The sequence below is a fragment of the Apodemus sylvaticus genome, chromosome 13 (genome assembly GCF_947179515.1).
Source record: "Apodemus sylvaticus chromosome 13, mApoSyl1.1, whole genome shotgun sequence".
Classification (NCBI taxonomy): Eukaryota; Metazoa; Chordata; class Mammalia; order Rodentia; family Muridae; genus Apodemus; species Apodemus sylvaticus.
Genome location: NC_067484.1, coordinates 44,911,701 through 44,929,914, shown reverse-complemented (window position 1 = coordinate 44,929,914; position 18,214 = coordinate 44,911,701). Strand labels below are relative to the sequence as shown.

The 18,214-nt window shown below is 42.7% G+C and overlaps 1 pseudogene; it reads left to right on the top strand.

Annotated features, from left to right (window-relative positions):
* Positions 1-10,925: 10,925 nt before the first annotated feature.
* LOC127663638 (disks large-associated protein 5-like) lies at positions 10,926-16,871 on the top strand (annotated as a pseudogene).
* Positions 16,872-18,214: the final 1,343 nt, after the last annotated feature.

Genomic DNA, 18,214 nt, shown 5'->3' with positions numbered 1-18,214 from the left:
ATGATCTACTCAATATTAATACAGATGGAGTCTTAGTGAGGGTTTCTATTCCTGCACAAAACAACATGACCAAGAAGCAAGTTGGGCAGGAAAGGGTTTCTTCAGCTTACACTTTCCATATTGCTGTTCATCACCAAAGGAAGTCAGGACAGGAACTCACAGGGCAGGAAGCAGGAGCTGATGCAGAGGCTATGGAGGGATGCGGCTTACTGGCTTGCTTCCCCGGCTTGCTCAGCCTGCTCTCTTATAGAACCCAAGACCACCAGCCCAAGGATGGCACCACTCACAATGGGCTTGACCCTTCCCCCCTTGGTCACTAGTTGAGAAAATGCCTTATAGCTGGATCTCATGGAGGCATTTCTTCAAGGGAGCGTTCTTTCTCTGTGATAACTCCAGCTTGTGTCAAGTTGACACACAAAACCAGCCAGTATAGATGGTATACTCAAGATCACACAAAAAGTGAACAATTATTTATACTCTGATCCCAGGCATTGAACCCTACAGTGGCTCCTCTCTTCAGAAAGCACAGAACATAATTTTCCCAAGTGAAAAATGCCCTCTAGTTAGTTTTTATATCTAATCAATTCTGTTGTGTGTGCCTGGATATCTTTGGGTCATGCAGGATAATTCAACCTCTGCAGTAGTCACAAAAACTGGCCATACACCACACACACACACACACACACACACACACACTGAGCCACACAGTATCACTTGACTTAAAAACTCTGTGATCAACCATGCAGGCAATCAATCATTAACTGTGCTCATGTAATGGAGCCCCTATAAAAATCTCTGTTGACACTCCTTGCCACATACCACCTCTGTCCCAGGTAGGTGCCAAGGATGTAAGGCTGCACAGGATTCTCTCTGTTTAGAGCTCTCCAAGGACATACACTGCATGCTTCCTGCCTTGTCCTGCCTTGGCTGACCTTAATCTGGATCGTAATTCTCTCTGTAGTCACTGCAGCCGTGAGCATTGCATCTTCCTATGAGTTCTGCGGCCTGAGTCATCAGCCCTAAGGATGGTTAGTGTCAGAAGATGGTAAACAGGGGTGATCTTCTCCATCTACCTGACCTGATTGTCTGTCAGGATGACCTCCTCCAAAGAGATCCTCCACAGCCCTCCAGGCTCCTCTCTGGCTTAGTGTCTTTCCCTGGTTCTGTGATAAAATACTCTGACCAAAACAACTTAGGGGAGGAAGGGTTCAGTCTGCCCCATAGTCCCAGGTCACTGCATGTATACAAGGAAGTCAAGGAGACAGGGAGTTAAAGTATCAAGTCATGTGTAGTGGCTGGTTTTGTGTGTCAACTTGACCCAAGCTGGAGTTATCACAGGGAAAGGAGCCTCCCTTGAGGAAATGCCTCCATGAGATCCAGCTGTAAGTCATTGTGGGTGGTGCCCTCCCTGGACTGGTAGTCTTGGCTTCTATAAGAAAGCAAGCTGAGCAAGCCAGGGGAAGCAAGCCAGTAAGTAACATCCCTCCATGGCCTCTTCATCAGCTCCTGCTTCCTGTCCTGTGTGAGTTTCTGTCCTGACTTCCTTTGGGGATGAACAGCAGTGTTTCTACAGTGTAAACTGAAGAAACCCTTTCCTCCCTAACTTGCTTCTTGATCACAATGCTTTGTGCAGGAATAGAAACCCTGACTAAGACATCATGCCTTGAGACAAGTGCAGAGAGAGACTGGGTCCACACAGGCTCACGCTCCAGTCAGCTTCTCTCTGATCCAGTCCAGGACCCAAACTCAAGGACTGACACCACCTACTTCCAGGCTGGATTTTCCCATACAATTAGCATAATCCAGACAGTCCTACACAAACACACACACAGAGCCAGCTTTGTCTGAATATGCCCTCATTGAACTCACTTCCCAAGTGATGCTAGATTCTGTTGAGTTGCCAATTGAAAGTGACCCTCACAGATCCTGTGCTTCTTTGGGCCATATAACATACCAGGATCCATGCTCAAATTTGCTACCAAAGATGATGCAATAAATTACCCAAACTTCCTGGCTTAAAGCAACACACATTCATTGTTGTTCAAAATGAGTTTCACCGGCCTCAGATCAAAGAGGCTGCACTCCTTTTAAGGAGGATGGTGTATCCATTCTTTATTTTTCCCCACCACCTGAATTTCTACAAGGGCCATTCTCTGCATCTTCAAAGCCAGCAGCATAGTTGTCTCTCAATCTCTCTCTTACTCTGGCATTTGTGATTCTCTCAGGAAGAGTTTCACAACTCCATCAGCTAAACGGCACCGAACGGCATTCTCATCTCTGTCATGTTTGCCAAGTCCCCTTTGCAGTACTAGTGACAAAGTCACAGTTTGGAAGATCAATGCAAGGAGGTTTGGGGATTATTGCGAAGTTTAGTTTGTTCTGGCTTAAAATCCATCTCAGAGCTATAAGTGTTGCTAGGACAAACATGATAAGGTTCAAATGTCTTCCTAGATGAGGGGGAAAAAAATCAAGTGTTTACTACAGGTTTTTAGTGGATCTAAGAAGCAATAAGAGACTTTGGAAACAGAAAGATGACAAAAACTAAGTGCATTTATTCAGCTGAAATTTGACCTTGGGTCTTAGTCCTTATCCTTTGTGACTGGCACTGAAGGAGGTTCCGGATGGAGAATCCCTCCTTTGGTCCTCCCTGCATCCCCAGATGAGGAAGGTAGGAGTCTATCTCCATGGGACGATTCCCAAAGGGCTTCTTCAGCTGCCCACTCCTGCCACCGCATTGCCCATTCGCAGTGTCGGGCAGCGTGACTCAGGATAATGATATAAAAGTAAATACAGCATGCTGGTAATTACTCCTGAATTCTACCCTTTCACAAAAGCTAATAAAATTGGACTTAAAATGTCTATCTTCATAATGCAGCTGTGATATGTTTGCTCTGCTAGTATTTTTTTGTCTGTCTTGAATTTTTAAAAAGGTGCATTTCACTGGAAAACAGTACATTTTTTATTTTAAGTGGAATAGAAAAAAATTGATTTTTTTTCCTAAGGCCTAATTGCAAACATGTCAAATAACATGTCACATTTAAAGGCTGTCGTGGGAGCCAAACAGCGTAATTGTATACGGACAGTGCCGTCTCACCCCACTGTGATTTACTAGGAATCCTGGCTGATGCCGGTTTTTATTTAGATCTTTGATAATCTCTTTCTTTGTTTTCTGGTAATCTACAGCTGGAGACAGTTGCTTCTTTTGCCTCAGAAGGTCATTTTGGTCATTCAGATAATTGGATGCTCCTGAAACTAAAATGGAGAAAGTGGTGAGGAAAGAAAATTCCAGCAGGTTGGAGCTTTATAAGCAGGTCCTTTGCGCAAGCTCGCTAGGGAAGAGCACGATGCCAAGGCTCCGCTCGCTTTAGCTTTAGAACACCAGAAAATTTTTGACCAAGTTCTCGTTGTAGCTTTTGTTTTCTCCACAAAGAACCTTTTCACTCTTAATATTTCTTAAGGTATGAACGCGGGTCAAGGTACCGATTTACCCAACGAAGCCTGGGTTGGAGCAGTTTCGACACAATCTCTTCTCCGTGAGAATTAAGAGCCAAGCTTCTGCAGGGTCCCGTTAACTGAATCTTTAAATGGTAGAACCTGTTAGTGTGAACGTGTCACAGTGTTTATGAGCCTCAGTGCCCACAGGGTGCACTTAGGGCTTGTAAAATCTAAGTCCCCTCTGCCACAGTCAGGGTGCTCAGAACTGCAAATCCACTGATGGCCACGCCATGGTCAGGAACTCTTCCCATCGGCCATTCACACCTCCTTGTAGTTTTGTTTGTTTTTCTCCATTCATGCGTGGCAGGCTCACCTAAGCATGGGGAGAGACTCAGGAGCTACAGTCAAGGCAACCACTGCTCTCTGGAACACCCTGGTAAGCTGTAAGGTAAGAGGACGACATTACAGCTCTGGTGTGAGCTGTGTCTCCCTGAGGAATAGTGCTTTTAATTTTTGGCAGGGTCTCATTATATAGCCCTGACTGGCCCGCAACTGGCTATTGTAGACCAGGATGGCCTCTAACTCAAGCATCCACCTGCCTCTGCCTCCCGAGACCTGGGATCACAGGTATGGGCCACCATGCCCCACTAGTAGTAGACTTTCTTTCTGGAAAGAAAATCCTGTGGTCATTGGTTGTCAATTCATGATAGACACATAACCTTCTGAGGTACATAGACTAGCTGTTATCTGTGGCAATCTAGAAAGGCTGCCTACATGTATGTGCATATGTGTATTTGTTTGTTTGTTTGTTTGTTTGTTTGTTTGTTTTGGAGAAAGAGCAAACCAAAGACATGAGTCACCTGGCTATGGATGTGAGGTTCCTATTGTAGTCTTTGTGAAGCACATTCTCTGGGAAATACAGCTAGAGTTTGTTTTATGCCACTGGTGGCCCTCTATAATCTCAATGTTAATCAATGATGTTAACTAGACAAAAAAGAAAGAAGGCTGTTAAGAGCTATAATGTGTGGGGAAGTGGGTTTAGGCACCAAGTAAGGTAAATTCATGTCTACCTTCCCAAAAATATCTAACCAGACATGTAAATGTGTGTCCATTTGCCAATTTCTTCTCTTAATTTCATTCATTTGTAGTAAATGTATCGGTACTGTTGGTATTCTCTCTAAGCTCCACCCCACACTTACCTGGCCACAGCCAGGTATGCCCCGCCCCATAGACCTGGCCCACTATAAGAGGGGCTACTTGCCCCTCCTCTCTCTCTTTGCTCTTCTCTCTCTCTCTCTCTCTCTCTCTCTCTCTCTCCTCTCTCTTCAATCCCACTCTCACCTCTCTGCCCCTTGGACTCTCCTCCCCTCCCCCCTCTCTCCACGTGGTCATGGCCAGCCTCCTCTCTCTCTCTCTCTCTCTCTCTCTCTCTCTCTCTCCCTCTCTCTCTCTCTCTCTGCCTTTCTCTACCACTAACTCCCATCCTCTACCCTGAATAAACTCTATTCTATACCATGCCTGTGTGTGTGTGGTCCCTCAGGGGGAAGAGGTGCTGGGGCAAAGCCCTGCCTGGGCACCCCCTTCCCCCACACTCCCTTCACCCCCAGTTCTCTCTTTTCAAGCCCCTTCATTGGTGCTGAAACCCGGGAAGAGAAACACCATGGGTACACTTGCTGAAGCTTTATCTTCATTCGGCCTTTCAGGTACCGCTTCCGGTCACTTGCTCCGTCTCACACACCCGCCCTGGCGTGCATCCCGCTCTGCCTCATCCCTATTTAGTGCAGCAAGAGTTAAAAGAGCTAGTGATGCAATCTTAATGCAAGAACTCGCTACATTTTTATGAACTGTTCTCCGGACTTTCATTATTTCGCCCACAGCATTGCCCAGGAGACATTGTCCTTAACAATGGGGTGCACCAAGGCTGCAAGGCCCTGAATGTTCTCTTCAGGGAGACACTTCTCAGGACCTTTGGTGGAGTAGCCTTGAGGGATGTGACAATGGCTCTTACCGGAAAAAAAAAAGCCAGCATGCTTACTGCTTGCTGTAAAAGAGATTTCTTAAGATTAGATGTGAGATTAGGGCTCACATATAGACATGACTAAGTGGACAGTTGCAGCATGAATGAATTCCCAGAACCCCAAAGAGTCCCATTGCATCATTACCTAATTTCCTTGAAAACATAAAGAGTCAGCTCTATCACCTGAGGGCTAATCCACGCACCATCCACCGGGCCAGCCACACTGTCTTCACAAACATGAAAGAGAGGAGAGCTCGCACAAGCCTGCAGATGCATCCACTGACCTGAGGAATACAGCCCTTCATGTTTGATTCTGCATTCTTCTGGCTTTTACCGGGATCTATGGGATATTATGAAGCTAATTTATTCAAGCAAATCTCAGGTCCAGGAGCCCCAAGTCATCAGACAGCTCAACTTATATCTCTGAAAATACATAAATGTGTTGGGACATATCCTATTAGCCACATGTGTCAAGCACCCCATGAACTTTAGACAGATCATAAGGAAAGAGGACTTGTCTAGTCTCATCAAGTTGGAGCCACACAAGTAAACTAAGATGCTAGGCACAGTGTAAACACTGGGCAATAGTCACCTCACTGGAATAAAATAAAAAACGTAAAGCTGATTGCATGGTATAAAGGCCATCCTGAAAGTAATAGCAACCATATAATTGAGCCTAAAATAAAATTTAGCAAATATAAAAGAAAACTAGACGTGCTCTTCTGTGCTTCAATTAGCCCTCAGGTAATAGTTGGTTCTTTCTGTTTTCAGGAAAATTAGGCAATGAATACAGTACAAGATGGTTTGAATGAAAATGGCCCCCATAAGCCCATAGGGAGTGGCACTATTAGGAGGTGTGGCCTTGTTGGAGTGGGTGTGGCTTTGTTGGAGGAGGCGTGGCTTTGTTGGAGGAGGCGTGGCCTTGTTAGAAGAAGTGTAGCCTTATTGGAGGAAGTGTGTCCCTTTCTCTTCCTGCTGCCAACAGATCTAGATATAGAATTCTCAACTACCTCTCCAGTACCATGTCTGTCTTTGAGCTGCCATGCTTCCCACCATGACAATAATGAACTAACACTCTGAAGTGTAAGCCAGTCCCAAGTAAATGTTGTCCTTTTAAGAGTTATGTGGTCATAGTGTCTCTTCAGTGCAATAAAACCCTGAGACACAATGGGACTCTTAGGGTGTTGGGAATTCATTCATGCTATAGCTATCCACTTAGCCATGTCTATATGTGAGCTTTAATGAGTATACACAAAGCCTTTTAGGAGTCTACACCCAGGGATTGACTTTCTATTTTCCTTAACATAACATTGCCATTTTTCTATTAGATAAAACCAAATCAAGGTCAGAGGAGAAATAGAGCAGATAATTTTTTTTTCAAAGTAACTTTCATATTTTATGTCCATGAAGTATTTTTCCTACAAGGTTTTCACAGTTTCTGGATATCATCAACAGAGCACTGCACGTCATCAAATTACATGCTTTTGATCTAATTTTTATAACATCAAAATTATTGATTTGCATGCATTAGTTACACATGTTACATACACATGTGACAGAAGATGGAGACTGTCTCTGGCAATACAAGGAAGGAAATTAAACCCATCCATGGCCTCTGCCATAGCACAACAGCCAGTATGACTTTTGGGTATTTAGACTATGACCCACTTTTTCTATTATTAAAAAGAGAAAGGGGCCGAATATGGTAACAAAGGCCCATACCTTTAGAGGTTGAGGCAGAAGGATGGCAAGTTTGAGGACATCCTGCTCTACAAAGTAAATTCAAGCCCAATCTGGATTATGGAACAAGATCCTATCTCAAACATACATGTAAATATGTGGACTATATGCTAAGGTAATATTCAGATGGCGTTATAAATCTCAACAAGATGGCACAACAGAACATGTCCATGCTCACGGAGACTCTGGGGGGTGGGGAGGGGCTTTCTTTCAAATGGTGATTTGGGGACCCAAGCACCACCCTTTCTTATTCTGTTTTCCCCATCAGTAATCCTGGCTTCCGGAACAACCAGGACAAGCGTGTGGGTGGACGACTCACAATGAGATGGGCAATGGTACACATCACACATCACTCTACCTCACATGCCTGTGATAAAGCCTTAACCAGATGGCCACCTCAGGCTGAGTCCCAGGAAGAAGAAAATGGTGGCGATTAGCTCCCAGGGTCAGCCATAGATTCACATACTCGGTATTGGAAAAGTTCCTATTCAGGGCTATTGCTTTAAATGTGAAGAACTGACAGAAGTTTTATTCTTTTACAAGTATCTCACACACTTCACTCTTCTCTTTTCTCACCTTAGATTGAAGAGATAATGCAGAATGTGGTGGCATTTTCATCAGAAATACCATTTTGTTTGTAACTCTTTTTTTTTTAGGTTTTTATTTTTTATTTTTTTATTCGATATATTTATTACATTTCAAATGATTTCCCCTTTTCTGGCCCCCCCACTCCCCGAAAGTCCCATAAGCCCTCTTCCCTCTCTCTGTTCCCCCATCTACCCCCTCCCACTTCCCTGTTCTGGTTTTGCCCTATACTGCTGCAATGAGTCTTTCCAGAACCAGGGGCCACTCCTCCATTCTTCTTGGACATCATTTGATGTGTGGGTTATGTCTTGGGTATTCCAAGTTTCTAGGCTAATATCCACTTATCAGTGAGAGCATACCATGATTGATCTTTTGAGACTGGGTTACCTCACTTAGTATGATGTTCTCCAGCAAATCCCATGGATTGAAGACGTTGTGACTTCTTTCTTTTTTTTCTCCCCCCTAAAAATAAGGCCATCAATGACAAACTCCATTCCTTAGATAAAACATGTGTGCACATACATATGCATATGTATGTAACAGGGTAGTTAAATATAAAGTACAAATACATTTCAGAAGTATATTCCTGTATCTACACCACAAAAGATTATTTATAAAAATGTGTATATTGGAGAATTATGTTACCTTTTAGAACCACCAAAATCTAGATCTATCTAGGATACCTTAAATATCAAGGTTCTATATTTTGTTGTGTCTTATTTAAAACTCACCCCTTTATTCTTTTCTATCCCCTCTCCAATATCATCCATAAACAAGAAAAATAAAACTATCAAACCAGAAGAATTCTAATGAGACTTAATAGTTCTCCACCATTCATGTTATAAGTGGCATTCCTGCTTAACATAACTTGTGTGGTTGGTAGCTGTGAGACTGGGACCCTGTCTCTTCTCAGCCATTCCCGGTACTTGCTGCACCTTTGTGGTGTATTTAAGCATGATACGCTGACATTTTCTTCTTTTCTGAGAAATTATATTCTGCCACCTCTTGTGCATTCTGAAAGGTTTTCCAATAATTTACCACATTTGTTTTGTTTTCTTTTGTTGTTTTGTTTTGTTGTTTGACTTTGCTTATCCAAGGTCCTAAGCACACCTTTCTCTTCCTTTCTCTGTTTCCTCGTTAATGGGATGGTTAACACCAGAGAATAATCCTGAAATAGAAAACATGGCTGAGAGGCTGGAAACAAATGACATATCGATTCAGGCTGGAGAATATTTTGATGTTTCGGTTTTGTTACAGTTCAGTTGTTTTAGAAAATATGTAGGTTTGGATTTAGTTCAGACCGGTTCACTGGGTGTTTTTGTCTTTAATGGATTTGATTTATTGTTCCGTAAAAAGTTTAATATCAGGTTTAGGTCAGGGAGGACACATTCCCCAAATAGTTGTTTGTTTCTAATTTTGGTTTGTGGGTCATTACAAGGGCTCAGTGTTGCAGCTATTTGCAAAACCACAGCGTGGAGTTGGTGCCTCACTGTGGAGCCTTGTTCCCAGAAGACAAGGTCACTCCCAGCAGAACGGTGAGCACACCCAGTAGATCTGACTCCATTGTCTAAGCTCTGCGTGAGATTTGAAGTTATCAGTACGTTGTCGGGGATTGCTCAGGTTGCAAACAATGGCAGGTCCTTCCTTGCGTTATTCTACATGCAGGGGTTTTCTGTTCCTCAAAGTTAGATGTTCTCTAGTTTAAACATTAATTTTACCTTAAGTTTGCACAGTCTCTGACACAAAAACATATGTACATCGGCTTTGTCTTTTGATGTAGTTAACCATGCCTTTCAGTAGGGTTTTCTTTCTAATATTATTGCCGACATCACAAAACACTATGAGAAAACCAGTACCCTGACTGTGTCTGCCCTTCACTATTCCTTAAATGGTTCAGTGAAGCAAAGGATTATCAAGATGTTGGCTCCAGAAGCTCTCTAATATATTTCCACCTGGCTGTGTTTTATGCAAAACTATACTTTCAAATACTGGTATGGCTTCTATTGAGTGTAATTATTAACGTGAAGGAAGAAAGCAAAATCCGCCCACTAGAAAAACTCTTTAAAGGCTAGATAAATAGTAAGGAGTGTGTTTAATGCAACTAATTTATAGATAAATGTGGTGCCAGGATAAAATACATTAACAAGGTAAGGCTTTGGGGTCTCTAGGTAGATAATATATTGCTTTCATTAAAAAGCAATCTGCATGGACGATATCCACCACCGCTGCAAACTCTGCAGCTGTCACCTTTATCAGGGGAGCAAGAGCAAGCCACTACATTTTAATCACTGGAGTTTGTCAGGAACGAAAAACAGCCAGCTTCCCACAAATCAACAGACATGTATCCTGATAAGGGAAGTGCACAGAAGAGGACAGCTACATACCGCATGACATCACCTATTCTGGGATGATCAAAGCTCTGTAATTGTGGAAGATAAATCCACCCAACTGGGCTTTAGGATAAAACAGTTGTCTCTGAACAAAGCAGATGCATGCTTAGCACAACTCCACTTAGCAGCTGCGTAGATCTGCGTTACTTTGGGACAGAGAGAGGAGGGGGCAGCAGGAAGGGCAGCGGTAATGTGGAGCGTGGAGCGTGGAGCACCATGCCTCCAGAACTCGTTTCAGGCTTTGTTCTGCTTTGATCAAATTGAAAAGCCATCAGGAAGATGCTGAAAGGGTGTCAGTGATAGGAAGACAGCCAAGGGAAAGCCAAGCCCTGTACACAACTCAGGCATGCGCAAACTTACTTTTTTTTGGTTTTTTTGTTTTTGTTTTTGTTTTTGTTTTTTGGAGACAGGGTTTCTCTGTATAGCCCTGGCTGTCCTGGAACTCACTCTGTAGGCCAGGCTGTCCTCGAACTCAGAAATCCACCTGCCTCTGCCTCCCAGAGTGCTGGGATTACAGGCGTGCGCCACCACCGCCCAGCGATTTATTTGTTCTTAAGGAGACAGAGATTAGCCCCTCTTAGCCCTGCAGGCACACTTCTGCACAGACCTCAAAGTCCAAGGTGACTTGAGACAGTCTTTGTGCTTTCAACACATAAACTTACTTTTCAAAAACAAAATGTATACAGACAAGCAAACACTACATACGGATACACTATGTATGAAGAAATGTTGACATTTTTAAGGACTGATAGGTCAGAATGAAAAAGAAGATTGTGGGGTGGAAGTCTCAATGGGGCCACACGGAACTAGTGGTACAACAGTGAGGGAGCATTAAATCACCAATGGGGTAGAGGTGCTGAGATGTGGGCACGGAAACTGGAGAGGAACACAAGCTAGCAAAGGAGATGGCGCACCACTCTCCAGTTTCCAAAGTCAAAAAGACTGACAGCTGAGAAGATGGTGAGCTATTTTCAAAGCCCCGATGGGTTTAAAAAAAAAAGATTTATTTATTATTATATATAAGTAGACTATAGCTAGTGTAGACACACCAGAAGAGGGCGTTGGATCTCATTACAGATGGTTATAAGCCACCATGTGGTTGCTGGGATTTGAACTCAGAACCTTTGGAAGAGCAGTCAGTGCTCTTAACCACTGAGCCATCTCTTCAGCCCCAGATGGGTTGATAATCACTGGCTTAAGTCATACATGTTGAAACGAGCTGCCCAGATACTGTTAGAACAACATTTCATTTTATTCTAGTAGTAAGGTAAATTGTATATTAATTGAACAGATTTGCTAATCATTTCTTCTAAATTGAGGGGGATTTCAATAAAAGGTAAACATTTTATAGTGTGTATAATTCAGCAGTATTTAGTGGGTTTGCAATGTGGTACAGTGATTAATACTCCATTTAATTACAAAGCATTCTAATTTTTATTATTATTTTATGTATTTATTTACTTTCATGTATGGATGTACATGTGCTACTTGACATGTGTAGAGATTAGAGGACAAGTCATGGCCTTTGATTCTCTCCTCCTAAAACCTGGATCACAGAGATGGAACTTGGGCCATCAGATCTGGCAGCCAGCACTTTTACCTATTGGCCATCTCCTCAGTCATAATTCCAAGACATTTTCATCATTACTAAATGAAATACCGTAAGTATTAAATAAACATCCCCTCCTCATTTTCCTACCACTCATGTCCAAAGTTCCTGGCCACTGCTAGCTGTTTCCTATATCCATGGATTTACCTGTTCTGGACATTTCTTATGTCCAGAGACCATATAATACAGAATACTTTGTGTGGATTTTTTGTCATTTAGCATAACATGTTTTGAGTTCTTACATGTCATAGCCTGTGTCTGCATTTCATTCTTTTTCATGGCTGCATAGTATTTCTCAGATGGGTATGCCATACTTTGTTTATTCATTCTTCCATTAATGGAGAGTTGGGCTTGGGAATCGGGTGTTAAGAGGGGAATCCCCTCTTAACTATTGTAAATTCCACAGACTTGAGAGAGAGGAAAGACTTGATCTATTGTCATTTTGGAGTCTGGATTTAGGGTTGATCTTTCCAAGCACAGACAGAAGCAGGACCAGACGGATGATCACAGAACAGTGTTGGGTGCACAGAAACACAAGCACCCCAAGGTAGGGGCTCAGAGTCTCAAAGGCAAATCCCTAAAGCTATTTTCTAATCAAGGTAGGCGAATCTTTTAGAAATTCCTGTAATAAGCAGATAATTTCCTGATCTAAACAAGAGACCCTTGAAATGATGACGTCATGCTGTCAGAGACTAAAGGGTTGTGATACCATGTTAGTGTGGATGGAAAGCTCTTGGGGGAAGATGGCCCCCAAGACCACAGTTCACATCCTGGTTTGCTTTCTGATGGACATGATAAATTCCACGACCAAATGCAACAAGGGGGGAAAAAGCTTACAGCTTACAGTCTACCACTGGGGAGAGCCAGGGAAGAAACTTGAAACAGACACGATGGAGCAATACAGCCCAATGGTTGGTTCTCAGCTCACACTCAGCTACCTCCCTTAGATAGCGCATGTCCATCTTCCCAGAGATGGCCCATTGCCCAGCAGAGACTCCCTCCAATGACTCTGGGCTGTGTCAAGTTGTGTGCTAAAGCTAGCTAGGAGACACAGGAGCCAGCGATTCGTGACAGCAAGCATTTCCTGGTAAGAGTGAGGAATAGTGCCATGGATCCATTCCAATCACAAAATTATGCAAGAAAGTATATTAAGTTCTATCCACATAACACTTCCCCATGGGAAAAGCCTTCGTGGCCATATCTGTTGGTCCTTTGTCTCAGAGCAGCACTGTATGAACCTGGCTCCCTGTAACAGCTTCCTAAAGCCTCTTTGAGAGTTACAGGAGTGATTAAGCAAGCATTCATCTCAAGGCACTACTGTATGTGTGAAATGAGCACCGACTTCACTATCTTAAATTCATTGCTTGGCATTATCTGTGTTTCTACTGTCTGGCCATTACTGGATCTCTAAAGAGATGTGGGCAAAGTTAGATACTTTTTGCAAGGTAGGAGCTTTAAAGATGGAAATTAATTTGGTATGTAGGCTTAGTATCCAATAGCCAATGCTTCCTGATAACACAGAGCATATTTATAATGAGAGTTTCCTGTAATTAAAGAAAAACTAACTGTAAAGGAATAGAAAGAACAGATATTTCATTCCGGCTGCCTTTGGATCGATCAGAAAGAGTATTACAGAACCAAAGACTTAGCTATTTATTTTCAGATAAAAATAATCAAAGCAGACATTGCACTGCACAAGAGGAAAAGATGTTGGCTCCGTAGCCTGTATAATTCTGAAATCTCTGATTCATTCTCTTAGGTGAAAGGAGTACACTTGTTTATCAGCTGATAAATACTGCCAGAGAGGGAAGAAAACAGAACCATCTCAATTCAACCTTTGAAAACAACAACTGCTTTTCTTGAAAAGTAAAATAATAACCTTTGCTAAAAATAATAAATATTTCTTAAGAAAAAGTGTATGAAATAAATATTAATAAGATTACTTCTACTTTTTCATGTTGTAAAATTTCCCAGTACTATATATAAATTAAGATATGCATTACCTGAAAAATATATCTTTGGTATTTTAAGATCACTGCTCCATTCCAATCAGGAAGACCGTGCAATCATTCCTGCTCTGGGCCTCAGGAAACCTTCATCTTCCCTCAGCGACCGTGCTCCCCATGAGCACTCACTTCCTATTTCTTCCTCCACCTGAAATCATTTTCTGCCTCCACCTGGCTACGCCCTTATTCCATCTATAAAACTGACTTCTCTGACTATTGCTGAGACTCTCACTAAGTCTTCTCATGACTTGTTTATTTCACTAGCATAATGTTTTCAGGGTTGATTCATCTGACCACATTCGTCAACATTTCCTCTCTTTATATGGATGTAATATTCCATTGTGGGTGTAGGCCTTTCTCCTGCCAGTTGGCATGTAGGTGACTTGATCTTTTCAGTTATTGTGAATTAATAAATATCTACTCAAGCTCCTTGCCCCTTGGTCCTATCCAGGCGCAACATTATATGGAAATCCATGTAATATAGCCTTACATTCTCCGACATTCCTGCATGTGTTCCAATTTCTTCACCTCCTCACTGGTACCTGTGATTTTCCTTTACTTTATATTATTATTTTAATAACAGCAGCCTGTGTGTTGTGATGCCTCGATCCTCAGTCTGCCTTCTCCTGTCCTGATTTCACTTCTATTGTTTGCTTCTATGGGCCTTTCAACCTGCCATTCCCCATTCCTTATACTGGTTTAGGCTGAATAAGGAAGCCACTTTTCTGATGGGAATAAAGAGGAGGTAAGGCACTAGGGAGGCTGAAGGAGGAGGATATCAGTCCAATCTCCATCTGGAGCTCTAGTCCAGCCAGCCCAGGCCTACACAGAGAGACACTATCTCAAAAGAATGAAAAGAGGTGGGGGAAGGAAGGAAGAAAGCAAAGAAAGAAAGGAAGGAAGGAAAGTGAGAAGGAAGGAAAGAAGGAAGGAAGAAAAGGAAGGGAGGAAGGAAGGAAGGAAGGAAGGAAGGAAGGAAGGAAGGAAGGAAGACTGTGAGGAATGCCAAGAACCAACACTAACCATTCAGAATACATTGGGGAAATCACTTTAAGAATTGTAAGCTCCATCAGCGGCTGGCAGCGGGAAGTTTCAGTTCAGCAAAGGGCCGGTCCGGGTGTTCCTTCTGCGGATCTGTGGAGTTTTCTGTGTTGTGGCATTGCTGTGAATCCAGAAACTGCTTCAGGATGCCGGTGTCACATTTTTTGCCAGTCGGCTTCGCAAAGAAAGATGCAAGCACTGATATCATTAGAACCAGCTTGGCTCACAAAGGAAAACAGACTGGCCGGGCGGTGGTGGCGCACGCCTGTAATCCCAGCTCTCTGGGAGACAGAGGCAGGTGGATTTCTGAGTTTGAAGCCAGACTGGTCTACAGAGTGAGTTCCAGGACAGCCAGGGCTACACAGAGAAACCCTGTCTCAGACACTTCGGCTTGAAGGACGTCAAGATTCCACTGGACGGGAGAAATGTTTTAATATACAGGAGACCTCGCAAGACCTTGCTCCAGAAAAGAAAAGACACAGAAACACTCCTCCAGAAATACACAGAAGAAAAGCAGTTTCAAAAACTGAAGGAACGGCGAGAAAAAACCCAACGTGGAGTGTTCAAAGCCCGTCTCTACAGGCCCACTGCGCCCGGCTTTCTTGTTACAGACCAGAGGTCTGTGAAGATGATCCAGAAAAGGCTTTTCCATACACCGGGCGGATTACAAGATCAAAGGCCAAAGAACATATGGAACAGACTAAGACTGGTGGTAGCAGGAATGTTCCTCAAGCAACCCAATTTGGCCAAAGACAAATTTCTGAAAAAGAGAGAGAGAGAGAGAGAGAGAGAGAGAGAGAGAGAGAGAGAGAGAGAGAGAGAGAGAGAGAGAGAGAGAGAGAGAGAGAAAAGTTGTGCAGCCCATGGTTTCCAAGTCAGGGAAAGCAACTGGATCAGCAGCTTCTCAGAGGGCCAAGCAGATGGCCCGAACAGGGTCATCTACCTCAAGAAAGCCAGTCACAAGCACCACTAATGAGAGTGGATCAGAAAGAGTAGGACCTGACACCCAGGGTGCTGGCCTTGAACTCTCAAGCACAATTTTTAGGCAAATGGTTGGAACTGGAAAATATCATCCTAAGTGAGGTAACCCAATCACAAAAGAATACACATGGAATGCAATCTCTGATAAGTGGATATTAATTAGCCCAGAAGCCCTGAATACCCAAGGCACAATTAGCATAACAAATGACTCCCATGAAGAAGTATGGAGAGGGTCCTGATCCTGGAAAGACTTGATCTAGCATTGTAGGGGAGTACCAGGACAGAGAAAAAGGAGGGAGGTGATTGGAGAATGGGTGTAGAGAAGAAGGCTTATGGGACATATGGGGTGGGGGTAACTGGGAAAGAGGAATCATTTGGAATGTAAACAAAGAATATAGAAAATAAAAAATAAAACAAAAAACCCTACAAAATTTGATTAACATATTTTGGAGGCAACTTTTATTTTTTTCTCCCATCTGTACTGACTGAAAAAGAAAGAAAGAAAGAAAGAAAGAAAGAAAGAAAGAAAGAAAGAAAGAAAGAAAGAAAGAAAGAAAGAAAGAAAGAAAGAGTAGGACCTGCCAAAAAAGCAGAAGGCAGTACTGTCTTCAGAACGTCATTCTCAAAGATTTGGAACACCTATGTCTACCAGCAAAGTTGGGCCTGAGGGCAGGGCTTCAGGGGACCGTCTAAGACAGAAGACACCACTGAAGAAGCCTGACTTAGAACATGATGTAAATAACAGTCAGGATGGATTGTTTCTCTGTTCACACAATAAATTCGCCTCTGCCTGCTGGAGATGCTAATACTAACCAAAAAGAAGCAATCTCCTCCGCTGTGGAAGGAGCAGGCTCTGCAGTCATCTCCCTGGATGTGCTGATGAGTAACCCTGAGACAAGCACCTTCGCACAGAGGACTTCCTCACAAGGAGAAGCTGAGGTGTCCCAGTCAGTACTGTCACTTGTGAATGCCACCTTCTTGGTCCACCGGGCCTCAGCTCTGCCAGCCCCTGCACTCAGGAGGAGACCAGACAGTGAGATCTCAGGCAGATCTCCTTTGGAGGTTGACCTCATAATCTTCTTGCTGCTAAGACCCTGAAGGAAACACCAGGAGGGCTTTTAATTTAAAAATAACTGCAAACATTCTTTTCTTCACATTTTTAACTCTCTGATACATTCTTATTTGAAAATATGTACTGGTATTCACTTCTATTTTGTCTGTTTATATTGCATTACACAGTGTTTTAATGTGCCCTGTTCACGGAGACAGATTTTAAGGATGATACGTAAAGATCTTGTAGGTTATTTAAAATATTAAACATGAATTAAGGTTTTGTATCTGCAAAATAATAATAATAGTAATAATAATAGTAATAATAATAACTATTATTATTATTACTACTATTATTATTATTTTGCACGCAACCTTGTCTTTCCCCCACAGTGCTGAGGATTGTCTATAGAGCCTCTAGGGCACTGGGAAATCACCAAGCCATGCCCCAGCCCTGAACCTGCTTTTCCTAAGCAAGGTTTATTGTATGGCAATAATTATTGTCTGTCCTCAAAGACAGATGGAAGAATATTCCAGTCTCCAGAAGGACTCACAAGGGGTTTTAAGTAAAACAATACAATATCCATTTCTTCTTTCTATACTTTTGGTGCTAACAATAGGGTTATTTAATAAGGGATCTAGTCTCGGGGTTCTATTGTGAGTTACTAGAGGCTAACAGCAGTACTGGGCAAACCATCTGAATTCCAAAGTTTCTGTTCCCAGATCCATAAAACTGTATTAGAATAACTCTCTGTGAGGTCACTTGACTTTCTACATCCCATGCTGTGACCCTGAATAGTTACCTAGAAAGGATGCAACAGAAGATGGCAAATGAGCTAACAATTTTATAGGTAAAGGCTGTGAAGAAAATAGATCCAAAGCAATAATTATTGTCACCTGTGGCCTGAAAGGCCACCATGTTAACTATTCAAGTCAGAACTTAAATCTATAGCTCTCTCTCTCTCTCTCTCTCTCTCTCTCTCTCTCTCTCTCTCTCGCTCGCTCTGTGTGTGTGTGTGTGTGTGTGTGTGTGTGTGTGTGCAGAACGATATAGCAGTTTGTAACTGTTTGACAGTCACAGAAAACCCTGAATTTTCCCATTCCTAACCTTAGCTTTCTGTCATCTCAAAACTTGTCAGCAGAGATTTGCAGAGTTGGAGTGTTCTCTGGGTAATCTGGGATTCTTAGTTAATATATTAGGGACCTTGAATAACTCTAGAAGCATAATAGGATTGTTTTTTTCCTCTATGGTAATTTAATCTAGGGCCTCACACACGTTAGGCAAGCACTCTGCTGCTGGATTCTTCCCCAAGCCCAAGTTACAGACATTTATTTGGGTTTTTGTTTGTTTGTTTGTTTG